This window comes from Cynoglossus semilaevis, chromosome 18 (assembly GCF_000523025.1).
Source record: "Cynoglossus semilaevis isolate Cse_v1.0 chromosome 18, Cse_v1.0, whole genome shotgun sequence".
Classification (NCBI taxonomy): Eukaryota; Metazoa; Chordata; class Actinopteri; order Pleuronectiformes; family Cynoglossidae; genus Cynoglossus; species Cynoglossus semilaevis.
This window is the reverse complement of record NC_024324.1, coordinates 5,587,039-5,599,587: the sequence shown is the minus strand read 5'-3', so window position 1 is coordinate 5,599,587 and position 12,549 is coordinate 5,587,039. Positions and strand designations below refer to the sequence as shown.

Sequence of the window (12,549 nt, the reverse complement as noted above, 5' to 3'; positions counted from 1 at the left end):
ATGAATTAATGAAAACTAGACAAACGTTTCAAAAAGGTTTCACAAATTTAAAGTTAGGGAGTACAATACAAAACATATAATATATATATATATATATATAAATATCTTATATGTCAAAATAATTGGCCACATAAAACTCCTCCAAGTACCATTACCAGCCCATAAACCAGAGTTTGGACCAGCGTGTTCCTCCCCCTCTGGATTCAGAGTTTGTTTTTCTTTGAACTCTCCTTTCATTTCTGGTGAATGGATTTCCTAATTTTCTGTCATTTTCACATTATGCCCATCTTTCACGGCTTCTCTGTGTCTTTTTCTGCCTGTACAGTTAATTGTCTGTCTTGATATTTTTCCAGCTCTGAAACTGTCAGTTATGTAGGTTTACGCTAAAACCCCTTCATTCAAACCCACTCACTTTTATCTTAAATGTCACGACAAACCTCAAGGCTGTTTCTCCTTTACTGCTTTATTTTTTATTTATATTTTTATGGGGGGGGGGGGGTCTAAAACATTCTAGAAAAGTTTGCTGTGAACTTGGTGATCAGCTGCAAAAAATCCATATCCATTAACATAAACACCGTAAATAAAGAGCGCAGACTTGGGTGGAGGCTCAGATACCATCACACACAGGAGATAAAACCAAACTGATTTAAAGGGATGAGGAAGAAGAGATAAGAAACGCAGAGATTTAGAAGTGTAGACTGCACGGGGCAGATTTACTGAAGGCACGGAGTAAAAGGAAGAGGACGGAGAACAGAGAGCTCAGTGTGGTCGATTCACTTTGACTTTTTTTTTTTAATGCCGCCCTTTTCCCGTAAAAAGATGTTTTCCTCCCCGCGGTTTGCATATTGTCAATATTCTGTCTTCAATTTAAATGCTTTCAATTCACTATACAAAGATGTAAGTCAGAGCTGCAGCAGGCTTCCAGAAAAAAAAAAAAAAAAAACGGAGAGTGGATTAAAAATACATTTAAAAAAAAATCCATTTATAAATAACACGGCAAATTTGTTTGTGCTGTAGTTACAGTAAATCCAAACTCTGGCCCGGGGGCACATGGTGGCACAGTCAGGTGTTATTTGGTCAATGTCCTTTTTTTTAAAGATCATTTTTACTTTTAACTTTGTCAGATTTTTGTCTTCTTTTTATCATACAAAAAGACAAACTTTTTTAGAAGAATTTTATATTTTTATTTTGATATTTTTTTCCTTAAATGCGGTCTGGTTCCTGCTGTTCTTCTTCCTCTCTGTAAAATGTTTCTTATATTAAGTTTAGTCAAAGTACATAATAAGAGGTTACATGTCTATAAAACTGGCTCTTTTGAATTAAATTACATTTTATATTAAAGCAAAACATTTGAAGCATGAAATAAATTTGTGACAAACCAATGCCTTTGCATGCAACCTAAATATTGTCTGCAGTGTCCCAGGAGGAGCCGTTGGCCCCGGGCCACTTGACATCATGGAAACTGGAGCAGTAAAAAAAAAAAAAAAACCAAACCCTGATCCACAGTGTTTTAGCTGCAGACTGGAGGAGACAAAGAGGTTCTGTATGAGATGTTTGATGTTGATCAGCTCAGCAGTAAAACAGATATTAACCAGATCAAAGGAAATGTAGGCTGAATTGATTGAATTCATTCCGACCTCTTGGGTCCAGGACCCGCTGGTCCACGGCACCGCTGGGCTTCTATCACAGCACCTGGTTTATTTCAGTCACCTGCCGTCCCACATGGGACTCATTTGGGGACGTTTTAGCTGCGATGAAAAGCAGCGCAGCCTGGTTCTTACACGGAGCCACTGAACTAATTCAAGGTCAGAGAGAAGATTTGGAGAATCAGAGTCGACGTTCGTCTCTGCGTTAAAACACACATTAGCAACAACTTTAATGTTCCTGCAAAACGTGACGAGACAGAAGCAGGAACAGAAGAAGAGCTGACAGGACTGTGTCGTCTGCTCAGAACGCTGCCTCTACTGGACGTCTGTGTCATTAACTTTCACTCCACTGCTGCTGGTTTCTGACTGAAACCTGTCTGTCAAATGATTTTCCTCACTGTAACTACAGCGCCACCCATCTGTCACAGTGTTACAGTGTCATTTCTCCCGTCTTTCTGTCTCTGCTCACTTTGCTTTGTTAGAAAATATAAAACCACTGGTGCTCATACATGTACATAAATATATACACACATACACATATCTGTGTACATACTGAGGCTACATTTCAATTGTGAAAATTCAATAAATGCGTTAATGTCAGCTGTGCTTTGATGTTAACGTATGATGGGACGCAGAAGGAAATCAAAGGCCAACATAAAAGGAAAAGTTAAATCAAGTTAAAGCTACAAATAACAGAAGGGAAAAGTCCCAAGAACATAAGTTTTTTTGTTTTTTTTTTAAGTTAGAGAGCACAGAAGTTCCACTGTTGGAAGATTATATATATATATATTTTTTAAATCACTGTTTGTAAAAAAACCCAGGTAATTTGGTGCACGGTTGAATTTCTGTTGAACACAGATGTAAGTTCATCTTCTGTTGAATGATTTGTGGAAATGCTCAAATCAAATACAAGTGTATTGGAAAAAGGAGAAATAAGTCACTTTGACTGACTGTGGTTTTTTAAATAAACAACGCGTGATTGTACCTTGGCAACACTGGGAGAACTGCAGTGACAGAACAGCAGCTCCAGAGACTGGGACACCGAGGGGAGAACGTCTGAGAGGAGACGACAGGGTTAGAACAGTCAAAAACACAACAGTCACTGGAACACTGGACATACCACTGACATATGACCCCGGAGTTTACTGGACACCAGAGAGAACGACTGTTGATGCTACAGCAAGTTTTTTAAAAAGAACTGAACTAAAAACATAAGTGAGGGAAATATAGGACATTTCTAAATGAAGTATGTACATATTAAAGTTATTATTAAGTTGAAAGTTTAAATTTAATAACACAGTGAACAATAATAGATGTGTTAATTTTTTAAATAAAATTATATAAATATACAAAAAGGTTTGTGGCTAAGTTGTTTCCACTGGTTTTAATTTCCCAATACAGGAATTAATATTGAAAATAGTGAATATGAAGTAATACACATGTACAGAGCTAATGATATACGTACTGTACACACAGTACACAGGTGAACTTCTATGTTTGATTGAAGCTCATATTCAGGCATTGATGTTGAAAGACAAGATCATTTACAATCATCAGGTTAAAGATCACTGCAGTTAATCCAACAGATTTAATAACAAAAACACCCCCCCCAACCCCAGTCTGTTCTACTGTGTTCAGTTCTCCTCTATTGTGTTCTGCTGAATTCAAGGTCTCTGAGAACTTGTTTAGAAGTCTATAATTTCCTGGCTTGGTTGTAGCTCCACTGGCCCAAACCTCTGCCCATTCATCAAAATGTCTCTTTCTAACAATCCTCTCTCCCTCTCCCTGTTACCCCTCACTGTCGTCGGTGCACCCCCCCCCCCTTCATCCTCTCTGTATGTCTTTCTTTTTTCTTCTACTTCGTTGTCTACACATGAACGTGTCTTAATTTGTCTCATCAGGGAGCGCTCTCATCTCAACAAACGAAAGCACAAAACTAACAATGTTCTTTTATAGGATAATCTTATAAAATAAATCTTTAATTTAAAATGAAATTTAAAGAGTCAAAGTGTTAAATGATTGTGATAAAAATAAATAATAATAATAATAATAATAATAATAATAATAATAATAATAATAATAATAATAATAATAATAATAATACCCACCCATGTCTAAATAATAGAATCATTTAGAGACGTTCATCTTCAGTTCATTGTGGTCATTTGTTTAATTTTTTCATGTTAATGAATATAATTACTTGTTTGTAAAAACTACTTTTCTTAAAAAAAGAATTGTACATATAATTTTAGTGCACTTCTTTGTTTTGTTTTTTTTTTTGTTGTTGTTTTATCTCCAGTAGTCTCCGTTAATCACAGGGGCAGGAGTTTTTTGGAGCCGCAGAGAAACTTTGTAATGAGACTAAATGGAACCATGCTGGACCTGGACCTGGACCTGGACCTGGACCATGATCATCTCAGAGCAGACGAAGTCCCTAATAATATTATTCATCTGAGAGGAATGTCTTCCTTTTCTCTATCTACAGACCACAGTCTGTGGGTTTACTGCTGTGTTTCCATTGTCTCTGTCTCTCTGTCTGTCCCTCTGTCTGTCTCCCTGTCTGTCCCTCTGTCTGTCCCTTTGTCTGTCCCTCTGTCTGTCCCTTTGTCTGTCCCTCTGTCTGTCCCTCTGTCTGTCTCCCTGTCTGTCCCTCTGTCTGTCCCTTTGTCTGTCCCTCTGTCTGTCCCTCTGTCTGTCCATCTCTGCTCTTCTCTTTGAGCCGGGGCAGGAATTTCTAATTATTTTCCCTTCAAAACTCATAAAGCATGTTCGGCCACAGCCTACTGACACACACACACACACACACTGACACACACACACACACACAGACACACACACAGAGGGCACTCTTGTCCTGTTTGTAATTATCAATCCATTTGGGGATTGGAGGATTTTCTCAGTAAAACTTAAAGGCTTGTTTTTCTGTTGTACAAAAACCACATCAGAAAACACACACACACACACACACACACACTAGGACAACAACGCAAAAAGTACAAAAAACACTTCATTGTGCAACTTGGAAAATTTACTTTAAAAAATCACACACACACACACACACACACACACACAGGCGCCACACAGATCTCTGAGGAGTGGAAGCCTCGGTGTTTGAAGTTTGGATTTTGGTTTTTATGTCTTTTTCATCGTATGTGTGTGTGTGTGTGTGTGTGTGTGTGTGTGTGTGTGTGTGTGTAGGTGAATGTATAGCTCTTCTTCTTCTTCTTCTTCTTCTTCTTCTACAAAAATATTACACTCATAAATCTGTGTCCTGCTCACGCTGCGTGCACACACACTGTGTGACAGATGCGCACACACACACACACACACACACACACACAGACCCCTGTTAGCTTTCCTGGTGTGTTTTGTCTCCTACATTTACATTCTATAATAGTCCCACTTTAAGTGACGTCGACCATAAACATTTCAGGTCTGGTCAAACCACAGGGCTGTGAACCACGGTTTGACTGCAGCTCAGTTTACATGTCTGTGTGTCAGTGGACACAAACACCAGGTCAGAGGTCACAGACTATAGCTTTGACATTTGGGTTTTTTTTTTTTTAAATACTCTTTCTGCACACTTCAAGTAGACTCAGTACTGCAGTACTACACGCCGTGTCTCCAGATACACATGTGGTCCACATTTATAAACCCTATCTTTGATGAGGTCCTCTGGACACGACAAAGACAAAGACAAAGACAAAGACCAAGACCAAGACAAAGACAAAGACAAAGACAAAGACTTCCTGGTAGTTTGGCTTCAGTCCACACCAGTTTCCTGAGTTCAAGATAACTGAAGGCTGTGGGGATTGAACACGACCCCTCCCCTCCTACTCCCCCCCCCAGTCCCCCCGTCCCCTGAGAGAGTAACATACTATAGCAGAGACACGTACACAATGCAATCTCTTGACACATAGAAACATGCATTGCCTTTCTACAGAGTGTCAATGTTACTTTAAAAAGCCATTCATCACGTTTGTCCCATAAGACAATGACAATGTAGCACACACACACACACACACACACACACAGTTTTGTTCCAACAAAAATAAAAAAAACACAAACAAATTCAGAGGAGACGGTCGATTAAAACATTCAGACAAACTGTTTCAGTTGTTATTATCATCATTACTATTATTATTATTATTGTATTGCTATTATTTACTTATTGACCGATTGTCCTCTCTGTCCCATCTGTCCACAGAGGGACCCTGGTCCATTACCAGGACAGTCAGTGTTCCAGTGTGTAGTGAGGACTGTCTGTTTGGACTTTAATGAGACTCTGACCTGAAGACGACAAGTCCTTCAGTCAGAACTGACGTGTCCTGGTCACAGGAGCTGGACGTCAACAATAACAACACATGTCAGTGATGAAGGTCACTCTGTCAGAGGTCAGAGGTCAGGTCATTGTGTTGACTGTATCACAGTTTAACAGAAGAAACACCCAGGATACTGAGGTGTTTCTTTATATTAGTGACTGTTTTGAGAAAGTGTGTTATTTATTATAAACTTATCTGTAAATATTTCAGTGTTGTTTATATGAACCAGGTCTTTGCTGTGGTGACTGGACTGTAAACATCACACATTTATAAACTATTACATGTTGTCTTTCTGCTCGTGATTTTCAAATCCGTCCCAGACTATATTCAATCTTACTTTTTCTTACTAAAAAGTTCAATATTTATTGTGTTTTTGCTCAAACTGAGAAGAGGAAAAGAGCAAAACATTCAAAGCAAAGTCTCAAAAATAACAACTTCTCCAGTATTTTTTTACTACATTTCAGACTCACTGTCTTTCCACACCTGATGACTGGACTGGTTTTCTTATTAAATATCCAGCTTTGTGCCGATGAGACTGAAACCCATTGCTATTCTTCTGCACTGCTAGAAATTCTGATGACTCTGTTTGGACTGAATAAACTTTAGCGCTGCCTGCTTGGCAGCCTCCGACCTCTCAGGGTCATTTTCTCAACGCAGCAGACCGGCTTCAGACCATGTTTGTACAGAAGAGATTCGGCGCAATTCACACGGTTTAATTCTAAATCTTTATGGTCTGGTTATTCTCCCCGTCTTTGCTTTCAACGTCGCTTCACTTCAGCGAAAAGAAATCAATTAGACCCACAGCAAGGTTAACCACAAAACTCCCACTGAACAGACGTCTATTAATATTCATACAAACTATGTATATATAAATATAATATATATATGTATGTTTTAGATGGAATTTGACGTTGATCTCCAGGTCTGATGAGAGGACAGTAAATGGAGGAAGTGTCATTAATATGTTTACCTGAAAGTCTATTTCTGATCAGTTCAAATGTGAGCTGATTCACTTCAGTTTCTGTATACATCCACCCGTGACCCTGAGCCTCCGTGACTAATAAGTTATGATGAAATTTTAAACAACTTTTCTTTAAATATTGACAGAGAATCAAACACTAATCTGTTCCTCGTGGCTCCAACAACAACGTTTGTATTTGCACTGTAACGCAAATAAAAACCTGAGGCTAATGACAAAAACATCGTCCTATCAAACCACGTCCATATGATAGAGGGCGCTGTCGGGTCCTTGTTGAATCTCACCTCCTCTTCCTTCCTGTTTGTGCAGGAGAATTCAAAGTCACATCACAAACCAAATCCTGACAAAGCCGTAAAACGAAAGCAGAGCCTCCTGTGATGTTTGTCCTTCAGGGCTGTTATCAGCAGGACACAATCACCACAGACGCAGATGCACAGATCTGAACGCCCCTCAAACTCCCCCCCCACCCCTCCCATCCCAAATAGTTTTAAAGAACCGAGCCGACAAAACAGGGGGAACGTCCACACACGACTGCATCAGACAACTGTCCCTGCAGACAGCAGCGGTACGAGGCTGAAGTGATTTCCTGGTTCCTGTGGGACGAAGTAAAACTTCTTCTTCTACAGTGGAACACAGAGCTGCTCCAGTCTAGAACCTGACACAGATCAGAGGAACACAGAGCTGCTCCAGTGTAGACGCTGACACAGATCAGATGGAGAACACAGTCTCCAGAAGTGGGAACTGAAACACTCCGTGACAAATTGCCACTAGAAGTTGACCTCCAACCAGGATCCTTCTGGAGGGTCCTGTTGTCAATCAGGCATAGTTTCCACATTTATTACACCGCCTCCTCCTGTCATGGATATTATGGTCTGTTGAAGACGAGCTAAAAATGGCAATTAAATAGACCGAGGCAAATCTTACAACAGATGTTACAAAATCAAGGGAAAAATCACCTCATATTTTGGACCTACTTCTGCCACAGTTATGAAATCCTAAATCTTTAAAGTAGGTCGATACGTACAGTACACAGCACAACTGCATACATTTGAATATTAACACAGAGTTAACAGTGGAGTTGGCCAAAGTCACCCACGTGGGTCAGACACCACAGCAGAAGGTTGTGTATAAACTAATGATCTGAGTCATCAAGATTGGTGTGTGTGAGAGAGAGAGAGAGAGAGAGATTAGGGAGCACCTGAGGACATGGTTCTGGACCATGTGATGTGAGTTTCTGACAAGCAGGAAGACAAGTTTGGTGATAATTAGTGTTAATATGGAGATTAATCAAGATTAAAGCTCTGCTCCACTGCAGCAGGTCAGAGGTCATCAGCTGTGGAGGCCGCCTCCACATCCATCCTGAGAACAGACTGCAGCGATAATGCACGTGCTGGCTGGAGGCCACGGGTGTCCTCACAGCACCTCTCAGAGCTGGAGCCCGTCCACCTGCACTTAGAGCCGTCCGCAGAGGTCACGACCCTTCGACTCCATCTTAGCAGCAGTTATGGGGGGGAGAGGGACGGGGGGTTGGACAGCATCAGGCCTGAAGACAGGGCGCTGCAGCGGCTGTGACTTTTAAAATGAGCAGGAACGCCTCGTCGACAACACAATCAGGAGTACGATTAGCAGCGGGCACATTAGGAGTAAATTAAAAAAATCTAAAGTGAAAAAGTGGGTCACTCCAATCAGCCCTCCCTCCGTGTCTCTGTGAACACTTTCCTCCGTCTCCGTCTTTTCCCCCTGTGCCGTCGTCCTGCCCTTTAGTGTCAGCTCTCTGTTCTGGCATTTACCAGACAAATGCTAGTGTGTCACACCTTGTCACTCACACACACACACACATCCGTACAAGGCTAAATGCTGTGTGCGTCAGCAGGCCTGACAAATCAAAATTCAGCGCACACACACACACACACATGCAAACAAACCACACAAACACCAGGACACACACACATTCTGTAAAAACGTGCACAGCGCCACAGATGGAGGTGGTGAAAAAAGTGTCAATTAATAATTAATAAATATATTCTCCACAGCTACATATATACATATATATACATATATGTACATATATATGTGTATATATGTATATATATATATACATATATACACATATATATGTACATATATGTATATATATGTAAATATATATACATATATGTACATATATGTATATATACATATATACATATATATATATATACACACTGAGATACTTCAGTTGATGATAAAGCAGTTCCAGTACTGTGTATACTCTGAAAAGATTCTTGGAGGTTCAGTCAACTTTTTTCTTCCTTGTTGTTCTACAAGTCACTACTTAGTTTTTTTTTTTGGTTTTTTTTGCAGCTTAGAAGTTTAGTGTTTTCTATTCTGTGTCTATTTAAATATTTGATGGGGAAGTCCATGATCAGGACGGCAGCTCACGGCCGAGTTCTAGTTTTTCAGCTTCTTTAAAGTAAAGTCCCAGTTTGTGGATTGTAAAAAACTTCCTCTCTGAGCCGAAATCTACAGTTTTTATAAAGAGAGTGTGAAGCTACAGTACAGGGAATCACACATCAGCACGTTTACAATAAATACTCATTTCAAGGAGGCAGACTGAGACACGGGGTGGGGGGGTCAGAGAGTCAGAGACAGACGCCTGGATGAACAGTTTGTGTAAGTTTGTGCTTAGAGTCATTTCTGCCATAAACTATCCCTGAGAGCCAGACAGAGCTGTGGAGGCAGCCACTGTGTCAGAGGTGCAGCAGTGCAGCAGGACACAACTGTATCTGATGCTACACTTCACTACTCGCATTTCACAAAAGCTCACGGGGGGGGGGGGGCATCACTGAGCCGCTTTGTTTGGAGCACGGAGAAAACACGCACAGGCAGCACAATGAAGTCTACTGCAGCTGTGTGGGCCACAGCCCACTGATGTCCCACCTGGCCCACTTTCTCAAATTGAACCCTAACTCCTATAGGCCCACTTTCTCAAATTGAACCCTAACTCCTATAGTTCACCACAGCACACTGGTTAGTGGAAACCAGTGCTATCTTTGTGAGGCGTGTGTGTGTGTGTGTGTGTAGGTGTTTTGTATGTTCAGGGACACACACGCCACAGCCTCAGTGTTCAGGGTGTGTACGTGTGTTCGTGGTGTGGTTTCGTTTTAGAGCGGAACAGCAGGTAAATTGAGGTCAGGTGAAGTCAGAAGAGAAAGTCAGACACAGAGCGCCATTACACACACACACACACAACCACACACACGCGCACACACACACGCTTTAGTCTACGTCTCTAAACCTCAAAATGTGTCCTCACTCTGTGGGGACCTGAAAAATGTCCCCACAGACACTGACAGTGTGTCCCTCGCACCAGCGTCCAGCCTCAGCAGTAATCCCTGACCTAACCTGGCCTTAATCCTAATCCTAACTCCTAAATCCTAACCTCAAAACAGCCTTGTCCGTTGTTAGTGAGGGCCAACATTTGAGACGGTCTGAACACAGAGGAACCTGAAGCTCCAGTGTTTGGTAAACATCTCCACTGTGTGTACGTCGGCTGCTCCTCATTTAACTCAGCGATTCCTTTGCCTTTGACATATTTCTCACAAAATTATTCTCCCTGACAGTAAACACTTTTTTCACACTTTGGTCTTTCTGAGCTTATCGGCTGTGACAGGCAGAATTATTAGATTTTCTCTCCGCTTCATTTCTGCAGTCAAGACATCGCTTAGAGCTTTGAACTCATTTTCACTCATCGTTCTTTTTTTTTTTTTTTGCCTTTGACATATTTCTCGAGCGCCTCAGAAACTTGGGCAGGTTAACGCAGACAAATGAAGCACCGCCAGATTAGAGCTGGACGACTGACAACAGATGGATTATCTGGACATTAACTGTTCCAGTTAACCCACACACCACTGTGTTAATACGACTAGTCCCTTTCCTTCACATCGTAAAGGTCTTTCACCTACTTTAATTTAACTCCTGAAAAACTCTGTTCAACATCTGGGCCCAAAATATTCAAAAAATTCAAATGTAAATGCTGTTCAACATCTGGGCCCAAAGACGTTTGAATCAAAATATTCAAAAAATTCAAATGTAAATCAATCTGAAAGTTTACATTCCAGAATTTTAGTTTGTTTAAACCAAAGTCTTCAAAAAGGCGTCCGCGGCCCTTAGAAGGCCCACGGAGTTACTAGAAACGGGTCCAGGTTTTTTTTTTGGTTGATTTGACATTTTTATTTTATGATGAATAAATGCAGAGAGAAAAGAAGATTTTCTTTTTTAAAGCTAAATGATAGGTCAACGCATGTGATGCCGTGGTATTGAATCTAGTCATGATAGGTCAACGCAGATCATGTGATGCCGTGGTATTGAATCTAGTCTTTATTGTTATCTATGCACTGTCCTTGAATTCATCATTCTGATCCTTTTTTCCTGCAGGACAATAGTGGAGGAGTACAACGTTGACGTTGACATGTGTTTTCAATGCTGCAATATTATAGAGGAGCAAGTATTTACCAAACAGTCATGACTCCTCATCCATGTTGACCTTGGTCTCCATAGGAGAAGATGAGGTCAAAGGACAAGGATTTTTTTTTAACTCAAACAGAATTCCAAATGACTTCTAAAATTTCACTCCCCTTTGAAAGGAATGTCTGCAACAAAGACATAAAAGTTTGAAAAGTTTCACATCTGCAGAAATCTGAAGACAAAGGTTAATGAATCCATCTGGACCACAGCGACAGTGAATATGATGTACAGACATACACTCCCTGAGCCAATGTACAGAGCAACACGAGCGGGATGATGTAAAACCATGGTGTGATAATTAAATGTATTATGATAATGAATAGGCATTTGTTATCAATGCAGGGCGACCAGGCCACATGCTCTGTAATAAATAGAATCATAAAAATATAATCAGGCAGCATCTGCAGACCAGCATGTTTCAAAGCTGCATTCCTCTGCCACAAACTGACGTATCTCACTTATTAATTAAGCGTCTAATCAGAGTAAATCATCAGCTGGTGACGCACTGCTCTCCATATACACACCTTCAAATATGGCTTCCTGGCTGCTGACGGTGAGCATCACAACATCACACAACGTCAAAATGACATTATTAGAAAATTAACGTCATTGTTGCTGCTGCTGCTTATTATGTATTCGCACTGCCCTCTTGTGGCCGGGTAATATCTGCTATTTGATGACCTAGATTTGAACCCTGAACCCTCAGGGTGAAAAGACAACCCTCGTCCACTGAACCACACCCGTCCACTTTATTCAACAGTCCAACTCCTCTGCTGAAGTAATGAAGACATTTTCATCCTGCGCTGATGCATTAGAAATGGAAAGTTTGATGTTTAATTCCCACATATTCTTTTGTTTACCCCGTCACACTCTCTGCTCAGTGATAAACTCCTGATACAGAGTAATGGTAAGAACTGCACAGCAGAGTTTCACTGATTGAATGTGTGGGCTGAAAAAGTCCTAACAGCTCCACGATAAACACCGGGGAGAAAAGATGGAACGGAGATGCAGGAGGCGGCAAATGACACTTAAGTTTGGATCGGACAAATAAAAAACTCTACAGTGGCAATCATGGAGCCGGGCGGCGGCGGGGAGG

At 40.8% G+C, this 12,549-nt stretch overlaps 1 protein-coding gene across 1 annotated transcript in view; it reads right to left on the bottom strand.

Moving 5' to 3' along the window:
• Positions 1-12,549, bottom strand: part of trps1 (trichorhinophalangeal syndrome I) — a 201,081-nt gene that overhangs the window by 138,707 nt on the left and 49,825 nt on the right. The window lies entirely within an intron of this gene.